Below are 19,016 nucleotides of genomic sequence, written 5' to 3'. Positions count from 1 at the left end.
GTGGCCATGGAAACAGTGCTTTTGCAGCTTCATTCGCCGCCCACAGCTACTGTACTGTGATCTGCACAAATGCACACATTATATTCATCAGTGTAAAGGGAACCCACTCTTCATTAACCTCAATGGCTTTGAATTTTTGGACACATTAACAGCTAATGCTATGTAGACAATACCAGCTATTACAGTCAGTGATGTTCTGAGTGGTTCCATAAAAACGGTCCACGGGGCTGGATGAATATCAGTTCTTTAAACAATTCCGATTTCAACTGTGAACTATTTTCATAGTCTCTTGTTGCATAAGTTTGGATTTTTTTGAGCTCGCACCGGCCCCTTGTGTTCATGTTTTAGTTGGGTCCTTAACGCTACTTTACTCAGATGCCCCCCCCCCAATCTAAGAGGAGGAAGTCATTTGTAACACACCTCGTTATGGGTTCACATCCTGAGCCAGGTCTGAATGGTGGTGCCACTGTCACACGGCCTCTCTCAGATCTATTTCTGCCATTTCCTCAACGGTGAAGAAAGCCAGAAGCCACCTGCTGAGTTATGGGGTCACTCCATGAGAGGAAAACCGGCTTGAGCAAACACAAAGATGAGGGCATTTAAAATCCTACTTCATTGGAGACATGAGCTCACTTGGGTCTTGAGACTGATGTCTTTAAACATATGTGGTATGTGGCGGAACAGGGGCGGGATTATTAACTAGGCAGAGGGTAATTGAACAGTGCTCTTTTTGCTTGCTGCCCACACATGCACATAAACAAAAGCTGTGACTTCCCTCTGAAAGAAAGCTGTGATAAAACGCCTGGGACAGATTCCTCGGGGGCGCTGGTCAGACATTGAGCCAGAGAACCTTGTGTGTGTGTACATCATTCTGAGAAGGTTTGTGTGATTTCAGAGTTGTGTAGCATTCTGGGGCCTCCTGTCGACTGTAAGGTTTCTTGCCGTGCCTCAAACTACAGGAAATGGAAGACCGCTGTATTGGCGAAACACATGACATGCCTCAGTGGGGGAAAAAACAAAAAATGCAAACCGCACGGTGTGTTAATGCTTTTGTGGAAAATTGACCGCATCATTGCAGGGATCACCGATGAGTTGTTGGAGAAACGAGAAAAAAACTGGCGTCTGCTCCATTTTGCCTCGCAGCAGATAGCTGCCGAATCATGCTGTGAAAAGAACATAACTCTGTTTTTTCCACTGGCACTGAAATGTATGACAAGCCAATCAGAGCATGAGTTAGGACATTTGAATCTCCCTCCAAATCACGAACCACACCTTCTAAATACACAGATACACGGGTCAAATAGTGGCCTAAACTGCTCTGTGCAAGCATCATTTTGGAAGTGTTGCGACTTTGTGTTCCATGTTTTTCCATTTACTTTGGCTTCAGGATGCTTGTTTCTGTCATCCATTCTCCTGGGTCTGGATTTAGCAGGTGCAGGAGAAACCAATGACTCAGCGTTCTTCATGTGGCCTGCCAAATAGAGACCCACTCCCACGATTCCATTAAAAATCAGCACAGCTCCTGGGCTGCCTAATCATGACTCATTTTTGGCTCGCTTAATCGATCTCATTCCCTTACTCCACTCGTCTTTGGAAGTATTTATTTATCTGTTCGTTAGTTTATTTTAACAAAGATACATTGTTCCAATTTAATCTTTCCACAAGTTTAATAAAGTTTCAGTTCACTTCTTCATGTTCCGTGCATCAATCCGTTTTATTTCAGAGCATTGGCACTCTCTGAGTTGGGAAATCAACACTTGGTAATTGACGTGAGAAAGCATGTTTCTGTTTTAGCATTTGTGTTAAGATACTTGGAGCAATGACTTCCAGATTCTTCCTCTGTAATTCCGCCTTATGACCATATTGGCCCCCTGCCCTCTGATCTCAGAAACTTCCTGGCCAAGGGCCAACTTAGCAAGAGAACAGAACATTGCTTCTCTCTTCCACTTGACTGTCATTTCAGTTCATACAGTAGTTTTTGTTGTTGTTGTTGTGACAGCCAGGTTATGAAACAGGCTCGCTATGCTGTAAGAGCTTTTTTTTTAGCCTTGTACAGAAATGCTCATTAAAGAATACACAGTTCTTTATCACTAGTGCATATTCTTGTTTTTGTTTATCCTTGACATCCTGTGTATATACGTGTCAGATGAAGGGCGAGAATCTCAACATTCCAGCGACGTGTGTGTGGTGCGATAAACAAGTCGTGTGATGCTGAGTAAATTGTGCCACATTATGCACTGGTGTGAAAAACGGCACGTTTTTGCCACGGGAAAGTCGTGGGAAAGCCCCGCTAAGCGCTTTTCAGCCCTGAAATCCGTCTGCTTTGCCTTATCCAACATGGGCGGGATAGTGAGATGGTGGGATGTTACTGGATTATGGATCACGGTGACCGCTGTGGCGTTTGGATTACTGCTGTCTGCAAGAACACTGGGACTGGAATCAGCAGAGACAGGATTAGCTGAAGGGAGCAGCCACACCGTTACCACGGCACCCCGCTGTCCCACTTTCCTGCCAGTCAGGTCCCTCGGGTCACTCTGAAAACCTGACCTTTGACCCTCGCCCATTTTGTTGTAATTATCCCTCTCATCCATGTTTTTACCTTCTGTGGGTGTGCATCTGTCACTCACAAAAGTATTCTCTTGTCTACCCTTCCTCCCTCTGTCCTGTTCTCTCTATCTCCCTTTTTCTCTCTCTACGCATGTCTGCCCCTCCCCCATTTCTCTCTTGTTACCTGTCAGGCTGTCTCTCTTTTTATCTCTTTCTCTGGCTTTGTTCATATTCTCCTCAGCAGCAGTAACAGGCTGGTGTTATGGGCCTATGCACAGACACATACATGTTCACCTTTTACAGAATGAGTCATACTCTTTCCTGTTTCACATGGACTATATGTGTTTATGAGCCTGTACCAAAGAAAGGTGTTTTGTGTTTTCATTGACAATGTACATGTTTATCAAAGAGAAGATCTGCAAGTCTTCATTTTTTGTATTGCTAAATGTGTCCTCATAAGCAATTACTTCAGTTCCTTAGAACTGAGTAGTCATTTTCAGGTTACTGTTACAGATAAATTTTCAGGAGCCTGAGTGTTTTTTTAATCTATGGATAAAATGGCACTGGTGCGTGCGGGTGCCATTTTACTGAGCTTTTGCATGTCTTCCTACTTGCGCGGTCATCGCCTCTCCACCAACTACCTCGTCAGCAGTGCTCCTCGGTCACACTGTTCATTAGCATTAGCGTTTGTGCTGATAAGTGGTTCTAACATCCATTCTGCGCTACCTGTTTCTGTCAGGGCTGGTAGCTGCGACTGTCACTCACGTGTCGCTAGCACGCAGCGTGCAAACCTGGCTGTGTTCAGACGCTGTGTAGGCGAGACCTTTCGCTGTCCGCGCTGGTGTCTGGTGCTAGCGGTCTCGCCCCCTGTGGTGAATGGCGGCGGAGCGGGAGCTGAGAGGAGCCGCACTCCCCAGTGAACAGAAGGTCTGTTCGAGCTCCGGGGGTGCCAGGCCGGGCTGAAGGGGGTCCTTGTTCCCCTCTTCCTGCTCCAAATGGCCTGGGCTAAAAGCAGCCGCTCTCTGGAGAGGGGCCCGTGCCTCTTAATTACCTCTCTGCGTCTCGGGTGGGAAGAGGGGCGATGTGGCTCTGACCCCTGTGATGTCACAGAAACTCACCCCCTCCCTCATACTGCCCCGGGGGAGTGTGGGGGGAGGGGCCCGGAGCCGCCTCTCCGCGGAGAGAGGTCAGGGTCACACTTCCTGGCTTGCCGAGCAGATGGTTGATTGGTTGGGTCAGACTCATGTCACATGACCGGAACCGGTCCAGAGTTCCCCCAGTTTTGAAGGCTGCCGGGTAAGAAGGCAGACCGGAGCGTGTGACCAATCCTGCGGCCCCGGGCACAGAACAGGGGCCCCTGTTTCAAATGGCATGTGGCCATCGTCCAAGCCAAATAAGAAGGGGGAAAAACACAGGACTTTTAAGTTTATTTCAAGGTCCTGTCGTTCTGCTTTGCTAAGTGTAAGCACCACTGAAACGCTTCAGGCTTTTACTGAAGTAAAGACTGACGTTATTACAGCTCTAGTGTAAATCTAAATATAGAAATATGGAATGTAAAAATATATCAATATGGTGGAGCAGATTAGATTGTTTAAAGATACATCTTATATTGCAAACATAAATCACTACATTGCCACTTTTTTAATATGCTTTTGATGCTGCATCGTGTAATATTCACATTGTCATGTAATTCAATTTGTTTCCACTTGAATGCTATCTTCTGTGAAGTAAACAGTGATTTAAGTAGGCCTGTTTGACTTGAATATTTTTTAAAAAGCATTCCTTATTGTTATGATCCTACAATTTTGTTTTAGTGCATGCATGCATCAACGGTGGCTATTTCTGAATTTGAAGCAGCCATTAGGTTTGGCCTGAAAAAAAAAAAAATAGGGGCTAATTATTAGTTGTATTGTCCTGAAGCTTGGAAACCTGACAGTGTTTAAGTTGAATTCCACATTGCCACATTAGATCACCTCTTTCAGGAAAAGTGCATGCTGGGATGCTGGAGGACCCTGGACTATTGGAATGACAGCGGGTCTTATGTTATGCCCTTCAGGTCTCTCTGTGCCTCCTTGTATCACTGTTGATCATGTTATCTCATTTGGTCAGAGCTTAAACAAAGCCTTCTCCTTCTGACCCTCCACTCATTTTGATTTGATTATGGCTGACCTGTGTTCCTGAGGTCATCCAAAACTGCTGTCTTGGTGAACTATGTTTGCACAAAACCACCGCCCGTGTACTGTGTGTCCACACCGCAAAGCAAATAAACAGTGCCACCTGGTTTGGTAATGTCATCAGAATGAGCTTTAAGGATCATAGTCAGTGATGTTTGGGGTTGTGGTATGTCCTAGTGTGTTTAGTAGTATGGTATTTTGGTGATATGGGTATCTGTAGGTAGTGCAGAATTCAGAGCCGTTAGTGCTTTTATGTTGTCATACACACACACACACACACACACACACACACACACACTCACACACTTTCAGGCCACATGCTACCTATGACTACCTGCTGTCTACTGTGATCCTTGGCTTGAATCTGGAGGCTTTGAATTGTGATTAAAGGAGATTGGCTGTGGCGAGATCTGGGTCAGCCTGGTTATCTGTCTGCAAAGACCTGAGTGTTGCCATGGCCCTGTTGGTTGGCTCCTCCATCCTGAACATTGAGTTTGGGTCCCAGCACAGTTATATGCAAGGAGCACCTGCATGTGCTGAAGACTAGCACTGTGTGACATCACGCAGGGGGAGACCAGAGTGCTGTGGTGTTGCCGGCGCTGCGTGCACTGTGTCCAGCTGCACCGCGTCTCTGGGAAAAGAGGATTGCGCGGTTTTTCCACAGGCCTGAGTCATAGCGCGTGCGAGGCTGCGAGCGTGTGCGGACTGTTTGAGTCTGCCGCTGGGCGTAGGGGTGGCTAAAGTCCCCCGACACACCCTGGTGCCACCACATCACACACATAAACACACACAGACACACATGCGTACAACTTCATAAACACACGCGCATACACACACACATGCGCACAACCTCATAAACACACATGCAACACACATAAACACTCTCACAAACCCAGACACACACACACACACACTTGCAGGCCACACTGTACTACTGCCCGCTGTTTACTGTGATCCATGGCTTACACATCCTCATAAACACACATATGCAAACACATTAACACAAATAAATGCATACACACACACACACACTGAAAAAACACATGCACAGACAATACAGATTCATGCACATATACACACATACCAACTAGGGATAGAGGGAGATCCCACTATTTGTATTTGTATCTGTATTTGTTCAACCAAAACATTTTTTGCATTTGTATTTGAATAAAAACCAGAAGTGGGAGTGGTGTGGAGTTTAACACTTAAGCAGTATTAAATGCCAAAAATGTTAGATTTTTTACCAGTATAATCACTGGCACTGCTAAGTGTGAAGAAAATGGCACAGACTGCCAGTATTTCTTTACTTACTTATTTTCATTACTCAGTTTTTTTCAAATTTTAGAAATGCAGTTATATAAAGCCTAAATATTTAAGAAAGTCATAGAAGAAGGAGGATATAGCATTTATGACATTAGAGTAATTTTATTATAAAATCCCCAAAGCCCGATGGCCTCGCTCTGGTCTATCTACTGTTAAAGGAAACTCTCATTCGCGGTCTCTCCACCGTTGTGTTTCTAATTAGGAAACTTGGTGCTGACTTCTGAGAGAAACGCACCAAAGAGAGAGAGAAAACAGATCAGAATCCAAATAATATTGGTCAAATTCGAGAGGTGAAATCATTCAGGGAGAACGCATTATCTGAGTGTTGCCGAGTATGGTATTTGTATTTGGCACCATCCCTAATACCCACATGTGTAAACACATATAGGTACACAATCTCTCTCTCTTACATACACACAAACACTCAACCTATCTTTCTCTCTCCCTTTTTTCTTCTGCTATATCTCCTGGACTTTCACTTTTGCATTCTCCTCTGTCCCACTCTGTTTTGAAACCCCCCTCTCTCTCTCGCACCCCTCCCCTCTCTCTCTCTCTTTCTCTCTCTCTCTCCCCTTCATTCACCAGTCCTTTTTGCACATCTTTTGCTCCCAAATGGTTTTGCTTCTGTTGTAAATTGGCCCCTGGGAAAAATATTTTAAATGTGAGGAATTTCCTGTGCCCTTAATACCATGGGGGGAATGGGGGAACAGTGTGCAAGGGGGGATGAGAGAGAAAATGAGAGAGAGAGAGAGAAAAGAAGTTAAGCAGTCAGGAGAAGGATGGAGAGAGGAAGGGATCAAAGAGAAGGTGACTGCTACACAACAAAACTTCAGACTATAACGCTTCATATCATTTTTTACCCATTTATTTAGACTTCATCATAATTAGTGTTTTTGTTTCATGCTCATTAGTTGAAATGTGAACAGTACTTATTTGCTAAATAATTTGCATTTTTTGGCATCATTTACCTTCTGTATTTCATGTCAGTAAGCATGTTGAAATGAAATGTAATTGGAAAGGAGAGGGAAGGGAGGTAGAGAGATGCATCAGCGTGAATCTTGAGAGAGAGTGTGTGTGTGTGTGTGTTTGTGTGTTTGGGGGAGTGGGGTGGGGGTGGAAGAAGTGGTTGGGATCCTAAATTAGAAGCAGGAATTTCTGGGAAAGAGATTTGAGTGGAGGGGAGGGGAGGGGGTACCCCCCAGCCCACAGGCCTAAACAATGGCAATAGTGTTATTACTGCTGTCTACAGTGGCTGCAAAAGATTTTTGAGCAGAGAGAGAAAGGGGAAGAGGGAGAGGAGAGTAAAAACAGTAACTCGGAACAGGAAGGTCTCTAAACCTATGTGGAGAGCATCCCTCTTTATCTCTTTGTATCTCTGGAAGCAGCTCTTTGCAGGACGAAGACAGCCAAGACACCACATCTGCATCTTGAAGACATTATGGTGGCTGTGACTATGATATCCCCTATCCCTGTTAAAAGCCACAGGGGTTCTTCCCCATTAAGGGCACCAGGGGTCCCCTCTTTTATGGGCACCAAGAGTCCCCCCTCCTTTAAGGGCACCAGCCCCCCCCCCCCCCCAATTTTAATTATTAACATTTAAAGTACATTCATTGGAGCTTGGAGAAAAAAAGGTACTTTTTGAAAATTAACAGTAGGGGCAACAGTATAGTTTGGATGACAGGTTCATGGTTTTATATTCTATTGTTTAGTGGAACTAAAATACAGTATTCCCTTGCCTGGTGGTGGGGTGGTGTGACAGTCCCTGAGATTGTGGATTTTCAGGGGTTGGAAGTCATTTCAGTTCTGGTTGTATAGACAATATGGTCACATATCGAAAATAACCAGAATAACACTCTTAGGGTAGTCCCAATCCCAGATGCTCTCTCTACAGTCTTCCATCCAGTGTTCTATTATATGTCAGTGGTTTAATTGGCTTTAATCACCACCTCCAATTGGAGTACAACCTACATCTACAAGGTCATGATTTGCCAAAAGTGACTGACCATTTTATGAGCAAAACACACCTCCCAGAATTTGGGTGGAATCAGGGTTAACCCGGTCAGGCTCATTGCACCATTATGAGCCTGGGGTTTCGTCGCAGCCGTCAAACTGGGCTGTTACTCCAGCTTTGGCAGTGTGTCTGAGGGCACTATTGTCTCAGGGTTCAATGTCTGGCAGACATTTAAAAATCCTGATCTGCTCCATTAAGTACCACAGACGTTTGAGCTCTATTGTGGGTGATTTGTTAAGGCGGTGCTTATCTCACGGACAGGAAGTCTCCCAGACTGCTGCTGGGGGCCCGACCCATGCGCCGGGGGGGGGGGGGGGTCAGTGGTCTGCCCTTGCTTTTACCCCGCTCTCCTTTTTCGCTCTCCTTTTCTAATTTCCTAACCATTCTAATTTTCTAACATCCTTTTGACACATTCTACCTCCCTATCCCTACTTCTCTCTCTCTTTCTTTCATCTTCTCCTTCCTTTTTTCATTCTTATTCTCGCTCTTGTATTCAAATTCAGAGGCTTTATTGGTGTGACATATTTCAAAATACATATTGCCAAAGTGTAGTGATAACAGAAATCATTGTAACAATAATAAAAGCAACAGCAATGATGACAGCATAAATGACAAATAATATCTCTCTACATAAAGAGCTTGGTATCACAGCTACAGGACCTGGCTTGATTCCGAGCGGCAGGGCTTCCGCTGTCTGTAACTTGAGTGGACTGCTCCGTCTGTCAAACTGCGCACGGTGATCCTACCTGGCCGCTAATGCTGGCCCTGTGACCGCCAGTGCATCGGCTGCACAACGGCAGCTTGTGTTCTGTGTGCGAAAGAGCTGCACTTCCAGTTCCATATGGCCTTTAAAAGAGCGTGGGAAAAAAATTGAATGCCATCACAACACAACCGCATCGAGATCCACAGCTCCCACAATTCCACAGCACCTCACAGCCGTTTTCTGAATGAGCTGTGCAGTGCAAAACACCATTGTATCCCACGCTGTATCCTTGTATTGTAGGACTGAGAGCTGCACTGAGTTGTGTGATTTTAGCACTGCCCATCGTTTGGAGTCCTGTTAAGAAAGATACCTAAAATGGTATGAGAACATCGCAACCTTCCTGGTAATTTGGGTGCGACATCTCAACAACAATACTGGACAGTGACCAATAAGGAATTCTGACCTATGCACATCTGGGCCAATGAATGACCCTGCTGGTATCATCAGCTCATTTTAAACCACTAGCACTCAGCACTAGGGAGGGAAGATAAAGCCACTCTACTGAAACCATCATTTGTTGATTCAGGCAGTTGAGTGCTTCTCTGTAATACAGGCCTGGACATATTATAGTGCTTGAGGACCAGGCCTTGCAGGCACCATTTTTCCCTTCAGGACCAGGGCTGTATAACTCTGCTGCTGATAGTATGCACTTTACTGTTCTTATACCTAATAGCCTTCAATCACTTTGAAGGAGAGGGCTTGTGATATCCCCCATTGGTTTGAATTTGTATGTTTGTAAAAAAGAAAAAAAAGCTTGTTCTTTCTAATCTTGGGAAGCCACTTAACATTTTATTATTCAGGTATTTTGCTTTGATCACAAACTGATGATTTATAGTAATAAAATGCTTATGATTTATTTAGCAAGCCCAGTTTTATCTTTATTTCTTTCTTATCGATATTCATGAAGTAAAGCCTCAAACCCTGCATAAGACAACACATTATTCTCTGATATTAATTTTCCCTGCATGTGAGCCTGAGTCAGCACAGATCTTTTTGCTGTGAGTCATTATTTACATATTACTGGGGTTTCTTTTTTAGGAAGGGGGGGGGGGTGTTTCAATTTAAATAAGCAATCTTGGCAGCACTGGAATATATTACTTCAAGTTAATCTTAATGCACTTGTCAAATATGAACAGGGCTCTTCCTCTTAGTCAATCTAGTTATTGCACTCATTGGATGGTTAAAATAATGCTACTGCTGTATCTTGGAAACATCAGATTCCACCACAGACATTACGACGTAACAGATCTGGGAATGGGTCAGATGGTGGAAGTCTGGAAGATTTGTGGATTTCCATTGCCCCAATAGCACTCAAATTCAAATTCACCATGCTTTATTGGTTAGGGAGTGGTGAATAATGCATACGGCAATGCATTTGTAACATGAAGTTTGTTTTGTTTTGGTTGCATTATCCGAGTATTTCCCATGGGAGGCTTTGGTTTGATTGCTTCCTTCTGGAAACTCATTCTGGTATGTAGCTCACTGGTTCTCATACATTCTGACATTTAATTCTCTGCAGCGTCTGTGCATGTGGTCTGATGAGAGGAGATTTAGATAATTAAATTTTCCTCCTAGTCTTATCAAAGCCTTTAATGGGACTAGATTTTTGTATTTTTGTACACGGAACTTTTAACTGGATAAAATTTTCATGGATTTTAACTTCAGCAGTGGCAGTGGTACACGTCAGCTGAGTTAGGATTATCTGTGTGTCCTCGAAGAGAGCATCCCGTTATGATGGAGCTTGTACAGTGTGTGGCTTGCTTTATTCAGTGCTTTGCACAGGCAAACATCACAAAATTGGCCTCGGTTCTATCTTCTGAAGCGAAGTCAAAGATTAGCCACACTGGGGCAAAACAATTATCCAAATGACTGTGGCACCCTGCATGTGCATTTCCCCATAATGATGAGCCTGGGTCCTCTTTCTCCTGCTTTAGGAAATGAGACCCAAACATTGAGATGGGCATTTGCCCCTTTTGTTCTGGCGTGAGCGGTGTGAATGTAGGGCGGGGTGGAGAAATCAATCAGCGCTCCCTCCGCCTCCACCCCGGGGCCCAATTATCTGAAGAAGGCCACGCCCCGGGCGGTGACACCCCTGCTGGTGGGCTGGAAACTTCCTGGAGTAAAAGTATCAGCTACAAACAAGGGATTATGGGATTAAGAGAGTCCCCACAGTCAAGGGACAAAATGAGCATCTGGTCTCAGGAATTATTCTCCCCAAATTACCTGTGGATGGGAGTGGGTCGCGTGGGGACAAAGGAGACGGCGAGCCATGGGGATTTGTGGAGAGGGGGCGTGACTGGAGGGAAAGCGGGCGGAGGTCATGAAATATTCACCAGGCGGTGGGTATATCAGTAGTGCAATCAAAGGCAGTCTCGCTGTGAGGATGGCATTGGCCAGGCCCCTCGGCCAGCCCCATCCACACCCCCAACGTGCCTGTCTGGCTTCTGTGTTTGAGTGCTTGTGGGCTGGGAGCACGTTTCTTCTGTGCAGACAGCATAATGTAGGCGATGAAAATGCTTCTCGGAAGGACGGAAACCCCACTGCATGGACACGTGCCCCATTGCAGTGTGTATTACAGCCAAACAAACTGCAGCTCGACGGGACAATCAAATTTTGTCACACCTTCTGGCTGCTTAACCCTGACTGAGGAGAAAAGTTGGCTCTTAGGTGGATGACAGTAACTATGGTTTAAGGCTGCTATATGAGGGCAGTCAGAATCAGCTTTCACTTTGATTCAGCTGTAATTGAAAATCAGAGGATGGTTTTTCCGACCACGTTTCCTTCCCCCTTTCTGTGTGAAAGAAATGGAATCTTTCTGGGTTTGGAGATTAGGGAGTCATGGCACCAAATCCTTGGCAATGAAAGGAAGGTGAAAATCACAACATCCCTGTCAGCTGTGTTTAAGAGATTAACGTCTGGTGGCTGGTAATTAGGGTAAGGTTGCCAGTCACCTACAAAAACCAGGACAAAGCCCCCAAGATGGCTGAATTTACCCACAAACCCACAGCGCAGGTGTGTCCGTTCCCCAAATAAGGAGCTCCTGGATTTCTTCATGTAGAAAAACAGGCAAAGTGCACACATTAATATGTCCCTAGGACAGTTCTCTTAGGGAAAGCATTTGATTGGATGGGTGAAGCTTCAGTGAATTAGCACTTGTAGAGGCTATTGACCTGCTTGCTACTTGCTATGTCAAACTTAGCACTTTCCCTGTGTTTCAGTTTCAACTGGCTGTTCCCTGAAAGCTCTGTATTTGTTTCAGATTCTAGTTGATAACTGGAAGGTGAGCTGAGTTCAGCTTTAGAAGCTTTTAGCATCAGCTAACTGGGTAGAACACTGCAATTGTCTTCAACTCCATGGCAATATGAATCATAGGCTGCTTTTTAAAAAAAAATGAAATAAATAAATGCAAGCGCAGTCAGTGTGATTGCATTAGAATCATTGTGCAAGTTTCTTCTCCAGCATTTATTTTAGATAAAAATAAACGGTTCTAATTGATCTCTATATTGAAGTGGATTTCATAGGCTGAATCGATCTAAATTGATGGATTTTTTAAAACGTTTGTTTTTTCGTCCCTGTCGATTCCTTCTTTTCAGGCAGACTTTCCGTCTTGGTCAAATTGTGTAATCTCTTCAGTAGCATTGAACCTTGTTGAATGGAGCAAGAAACCTTTGAGAAGCTGTGGTAATCGCCAGTACTGATATGCTTTTCTCTCTGCTGTTACGTGCAGGAGTGTATGAGCTTTCTCTGTGGGGTCTGGTTTTCTGAAGGCCCATGTGATTGATTGGTGATAAGGGAGGTGATAATAGTGACCAGTGGCTGCTCTAATTAAACCCATCAGGACGAGCCTGAAAAGCTTCATTAGATATAAAAGATACAGTATCATGAGCCTTGAAGAATAGCTGAAAAAAATAGAAAGAATGGTTGTGGTGTCGTGTGAATATTTTTATTTCAGCAAACCTGATTTTTAACCTCTCGGACACACACCACTCCACGACATGATGGTTCTGTTGCAGCTTGTGGTGCAGTGGCCTGCAGTTGGTTCACAAAGTTCTTTCATGCGCAAATATATGGTCTTCACGTCTGCACGTCCAAACACACTGGAAAGGGAAGCATATTCTCAGCATAAGCCTCATCAGAGTTTGAAAGGGAACTGGCACTTCTTTCTAAAGCTGCAGTATATCTTTACCAAAATAAAAAATAAAATCCTTGATTGAAGGAGGCATCAGTTCTCTATAATTTGAATAATTACATGAAACAGATGCACCAAGGAGAGAATGTACAGATCCTTCATGACGGGAACTGGCCCTTTATTTCCCAGTGTTTACTTTAAAAACCACATTTCGGCATAGATCACCCTGGAATCTGCTCCCAAAGGTTTTTATTATTTCGTCCCTTTAGTTACTATTTACTTACTATTTTGGGTACACGAGGCCGCATCTGTGATTTTTAATATTATGGTATTAGGCACCGCACAACCACTGAAAGTATTTGTAATAAAACTCTTTGGGAACTGCACTTCTGAGACGGTCCCTGAAGGGCACTGCAGAAGCGGCGCTCCAGTTATGCCATGCTACTTTACCTGAACTGCTTCAGTAACATCAGTATTAATGGAGAGAAAGTAAAAATACAAGCTGTGTAAGTTGCTCTGGATAAGACCCCAACCACAGTAAGTAGGAGTGGAGCCGCAGGCTAGTCTCAGGTGCAGTCTGTCTACCCAGTCTGTTTACTGGAGGGAGGGTTAGAAGATTAGACTGGGGGACCAGCTGCATGCTTGAGGCTGAGGGTGAGTAATTGGCAGACCTACTCCTCAAGCTCAGGGCCATGACTGAACCTCAGCCCAATACCGTCCTTCACCAAGAACCCGCAAGGACTGATCCTGGATCAGGGGAGTCCACGCCTCATTTTAATCCAGTCAATAGGCATAATTAAACTAGAACCTGATCCTGGGTGTGTACCCTGGGGGCTATTGCCATCTAGTATACCCTAGAGGCCCGTTAACAGAAGCCTCTGAACCTGACTGCATCTCAAAATGTCCCCTCACCCCTCTCTGTCTCTGCAAGTGGCTTTGGGGGTGATGAGGCCTTGATTGTGCATTGGCCACTTCCCTGGTGGATTTAGGTGTAAGGGACATCCACATAGAACTTGGCTTTTTAGATGTACTCTTACACATACAAGATCCTGCATTTACTGCCTTAAACATCCTTTGGTGGCATTTGTCTCTGCTCATGTGGAACCTGTGCACCTGTAGCATGTGGTGTGAAGTGTTGTGGGCCGAGCCCTCTCTGATATGCCTCCCATTAGCTGTGGGACACCCTTGGGTGTAATCGATAGGTACATGCTGTGTGTGCAATCCCAACGTGCTGCTATTGAGAATCCCCTCATCTTCTTTCTCCACAGTAGAAAGGTTCCATCCCGGTGCCCCATTAACAAAGACTACTGAAAAGGACATTGCTGCTGCAAAAAATGTCACGTGCATGTCAAACTTGTAGCATGTGCCTTGTAAGCTAGCCCTTGCAAAGAATATTAGGATTGAGACGTACTTCTATACTATATGGGCTGTGGTGGAATTTTCAGTGAAAAGCAAATTGGGCTTCCAATAAGATTGCATGCTTGTTCAATTTATATCTTTGCCCCAACTTTAACCTCCCCCCCACTCCCCATTAAGCTCATTGATTCTCAGGTTTGTTTATTGGGGGCCATTCGACTCGCTGAACTGCAGGGCCTGTTTGATCTGAACTGAGCACAGAAAAAAATGCTGCTACAGGGAGCCAACTGATCATTGCATCTCTGAAATGCAAACTTTCTCCGTTTTCCCACAGCCTTTATGGTTTCATCTGCTTACTGTTTATGTATGAGTTTCCCTCTCGTGGCTTATTGAGGCTGCTGGGCTGGGGGTGATCTCAGCCAAGCTAATGCTGAGTGACTCACGCTCAGTCTCTCACAGGCCTGTGGCTAAAGTAAACTACACCATAGACCGAGTAGTGCCTCTCTGCCTGCATATGCATTCATTTACGCTTGAACAGGCATAATACACACTGTAAGTACACATAAACACATGGACAATTCACACTGTGACACACATAATCACACATACATTACACTCTAAGCTCAGACATTACATACAGTACACGTAATGCAACACACACACGTACACATACACACACACGCGCACACAGTTCACGTACACATGAAAAAATGCTTTCTCACACACATGACATGATAAATGGGCCACATTGTGTCTGTAACTGCACTGGCCTGGGACAAAATCCACCCTCCGGTACCAGAACCCTTCACGTGCCCCCACGTGTCCTCAGAGCCTGCATGGCTCCCTTCTCTAATGTGAGGTCCTGCTCAGTGGACAGCATGCGTGAGTCAATCTGCCCTTCTACCACAACGCACTGGCACGGCCTCTGCAGGGCTGAGGTATATTTAGGCAAATGAACATCGCTACAGACTGTGAGCAGGCTCTGAAACCGCTGTGTGTGCACGTACATGTGCGTGCGTGCGTGCGTGCGTGCGTGTTTGCGTGTGCGTGTGCGTGCGTGCATACAGAACGTCTGGAGGAGTGAAGCCCTCAGGGAGGCATGCTTGTGTGTCAGCACTGAAAATGCCCTAAGGAACTATGGAAAGTCATCACTCATCAATAAACTATGGTGTCATCTATTTAGTAAATATGAATTTGTATTTCATAATTTGAAATTGTATTGAACGTTTTGAAATTGAGTTTGATTACATTGAATTTGTATTTCATAATTTGAACTTTTATGGGTTTTTTTAACTGAATTCTGTGAATTTAAAAACTTGAAAAAATATTCAGTTTCAGTTCAGTTAAAACCTTCATATTCAACTCTCCTAAAGCTTTCAGATTTCCAAAATCTTTCAGTTTGTGAACATCCGGGCACTTAGGAAAAGCGGTTGTTTGCGGATATAATCAATCTGCTGGAGCGCATCACTCCCTTCTCTTTGCCATTTCTGAGGGCTAGAGGTTTTCTGGAACAATCTGTCTAACTCTGAAAACTTAGTCAGCTGTGTAATGCTGCGATTACATACTCAAACATTATTAAACAATGATTGCCATGCTCATGTTAGCTAATGTAAAACAGTCACCGGTGCTACTCTATTGATATTTTAACAACTGGGTACTACCAGGCTAATTTGTGGTCTTGTTTCCTGACCCCAGTCCCGGCCCCCAGCAGGGGGGATGCAGCTGTGGTCTTTTTCACTCTCGGGGCCCCACAGTGGTCTCTCTCACCAATCACAATAGCTACTGCACTAATTGGGAAGAAAAAATGTGCCCCCCTATATACGCTTACCCTCTAACAGCAGTGACGTCCAGCCAGTCTCACGAGGCTTCAGAGACACTACTGTTGCCATAATGGCAGTGCGTCTCTGTGGCAACATGCAGGCCCAGAGGCGTGAGGGAGTGCGGAGGGGTCTTAAAGGGGTCTTAAAAGGACTGCGAGCTGGGAAGAGAGAAGCAAAAGAAGGGATGTTTTAGCGGAAGTGATATGAGCAGGATCCTCTTTCCGGCTCTGAACCATTATTCTACCGTCAGCCCTGGCCTGAACACTACAATTACTGTGCACTGCCACACGCCCCCAACACGCCCCCCCTGTCCCCTCATTGCACCCCGCAGAGGAGCAGCCTTTGACTTTTATTTCCCCACCCCCACCCCCTTGGCTCACGACCCCTTTGTGAGCCTCTCTCTAGAGCTGGAGAAAGACTCCCCACTGACACCGCCTAATGACATTGGCGAGATGTTTCCCCAGCGCTGTGGTAACGCTGCGGTCAGGCGAGCGCTTGATCCAGACCGTTGTGCTGGTGGGCCCGCTGAAAAAACCGGGCCCTCTAAGCCCCCCTCTAAGAGGGCGAGCCAGGGTAGGCTGTGTGATGTGATGGATTATGGGAAATAAATATCGGTTGCATTAAAGAGATGGATGACCTCGCTGGTCGCTGGAGGACACTTGTGTTTGAAATGGGTTGCAGGTCTCCAGAGTGACGTGGCAGTCCAGCTGGTTTCCTATTGGTTTGTTGTCTGTGTGCCATGCGGGTGTGGTGAATTATATAAGTAATTTGTAGGTATTGGCATGTGACTGATGAGATGTGAGATGGAATATATGTGCTGTAGTATTTTCATTGTACACTCCAGCTGTGCTGAGATATTCTGGTTCTCCCCATCTTCTAGAAGTTTCCCTGAGCTTATGCACCTCCTCTCACACCCAAACATGTACACATGCACCATACTGAGATACACATAGGTGTGGGCCACTGGCATACTATGTGGGGTATGGTGTACATTATTGGGTATGGACTGCCCACTGCCTGTGGACGAGTGTGTAAAAAAAACACTGGGCACGGCATCCCTATCTGTCACCTCACCATCTCTCTCTCTCTCTCTCTCTCTCTCTCTCTCTCTCACTCTCTCCCTTTCCCTCTCTCTCTCTCTCTCCCTTTCCCTTTCCGTTTTCTCTCTCTGCAGGTCTGTGAGTGTGTTTCCTCATCCTCTGTGCTGAACTGAAAGTCTCATCTCCTATACAAGGTATGGATGCTTTTGTGTTTCTATACTATAGAATTGCTGCATCACTGTGTGTGTGTGTGTGTGTGTGTGTGTGCATATGCGTGTGTGCATGCATGTGGGTGTTTGTGTGTGTGAGAGAGAACGAGAGAGAGCTTGTGCTTTTGTGTGTGTGTGTGTGTGTGCGTATGTATGTGTGTGTGTGTGTGTGTGTGTGTGTGTATGTATGTATGTCTGTATGTTTGTGTGTGTGTATGTGCACATTTATGTGTGCTCGTCTGTGTGCCTGTGTGTTTATGTGTTGCTCTGGTAAAAAGGCTGATGGCTGGGTTTGTACACAGTGAGCCGCTCTGCTGCTGCAAGCACCGGCTCATTGCTATGCTGCTGCCGTCTGCCTCCCTCTCTGCTTCTCAGCTGTGGATCAATCGTGACTGTGTCTTACCTCTCTTTCTGACGTCAGCAATTCCTGTCACACCTGTTTGTGTGTGTGCGTGTGTGTGTGTGTGTGTTTGTGCCTGTGTGCAAGTGTGTGTTTTGGTCTGTATACAGGGAGCAGCAGTAGCCTGTAAACTGGTAAGCTGTCATTATTGACTGCTCGTTGTCAATTTTTTTCATGTTTGTGTTCATTTGTTGATAGATGGCTTCTTCCTTTGGGCGATGCTCCAGTTTGACTGATAGAGTGGGAATGGAGATGGCAGGGTGTCAGTGGGATGGGAATGGAACCTCCTTATGCTGGAAAGGGAATGCTGTTATGGCTATGGACTGTGAATGGGAATTTTGTACTGCTGGAATGGGAATGTCGCAGGACTGAAGTGAAGAAGAGTATAAATTAGAATTCCATTCATGTCAAATGGAATACTTGTGGTAGCAATTGTATAATTAAATGTCATATGGTGGATAGAGAGGGAATGGAAATGGCATAATTCCCATGGAGTGAGATTGGGAATGCGGGTCCATAATGAGTATGGGGAAGCTGAGTGTCTGAACCCTTCATTATTCCAGGTTTGTAGCTGGTATAGGGTGTGCGTGCATGCTTGTGTGCGTGTGTGTGAATGGAACACCAACGGATCTTGCTATACACGGTTCTTTGTTGGAAGCTGTGATTTTGCTTTGATATGGATTACTGTTCCTCACTGCTGCATAATTGCAACACAGACAGAGAAGCTGCATATCCAGACCCCTAAATGCACATTCGCACATTAAATGTCGGATCATGTGATATCGATTGTGCAAGGTCAGATCGGCAGCTCTGTATGACATCAAACAAATTTCTCCACGGCGATCCCCCTCGGCGCGTCTTCTGCTCAACCATGTTTGTCCCATTTGCTCAAAGCCTTTTGTTTGTTCTCTCCCAGGCTCTGTGGGTGGGGAGCGGTTTGTTAAACCGTGGAGCCTGTTCACTTCTCTCTTCACGCCTCTGCTATCTCCTCCTTCGCACAGCCAATCCCCGCCCCACACCGGTCCCGTCGTGGTAACGAGTAGTCCATGCCTTGCCGAGTGACAGATGACTGTAAACAAGGGCTGTGATAATTGAATTCCCCTAAGGAGTAGGGGAGGCGTTGGGAATCAGTGTTAATGCGTCACACCGGCAGTGGGGAAGAGTGGTGATGCAATGGCGGAAAGCAGATGACTGGCTGTCCCCTCCCACCCGGCAGAGCACACGCAGAGCGGGCCGAAGCGGCA

At 45.4% G+C, this 19,016-nt stretch overlaps 1 protein-coding gene across 20 annotated transcripts in view; it reads left to right on the top strand.

Annotated features, from left to right (window-relative positions):
- Positions 1–19,016, top strand: part of map2 (microtubule-associated protein 2) — a 95,527-nt gene that overhangs the window by 15,770 nt on the left and 60,741 nt on the right. For 19 of the 20 annotated variants that reach the window (XM_035393649.1, XM_035393641.1, XM_035393639.1 and 16 more), the window contains exon 2: positions 17,298–17,357. The exons of the other annotated variant lie outside the window; for it this stretch is intronic. The gene's annotated coding sequence lies outside the window, so the exon portion shown is untranslated. The remainder of the gene's footprint in view (positions 1–17,297; positions 17,358–19,016) is intronic. 20 annotated transcript variants of the gene reach the window in all.

Source organism: Anguilla anguilla, chromosome 15, assembly GCF_013347855.1.
Source record: "Anguilla anguilla isolate fAngAng1 chromosome 15, fAngAng1.pri, whole genome shotgun sequence".
Classification (NCBI taxonomy): Eukaryota; Metazoa; Chordata; class Actinopteri; order Anguilliformes; family Anguillidae; genus Anguilla; species Anguilla anguilla.
The sequence above is the reverse complement of the archived record's forward strand: the minus strand, read 5'-3'. Positions and strand labels throughout refer to the sequence as shown.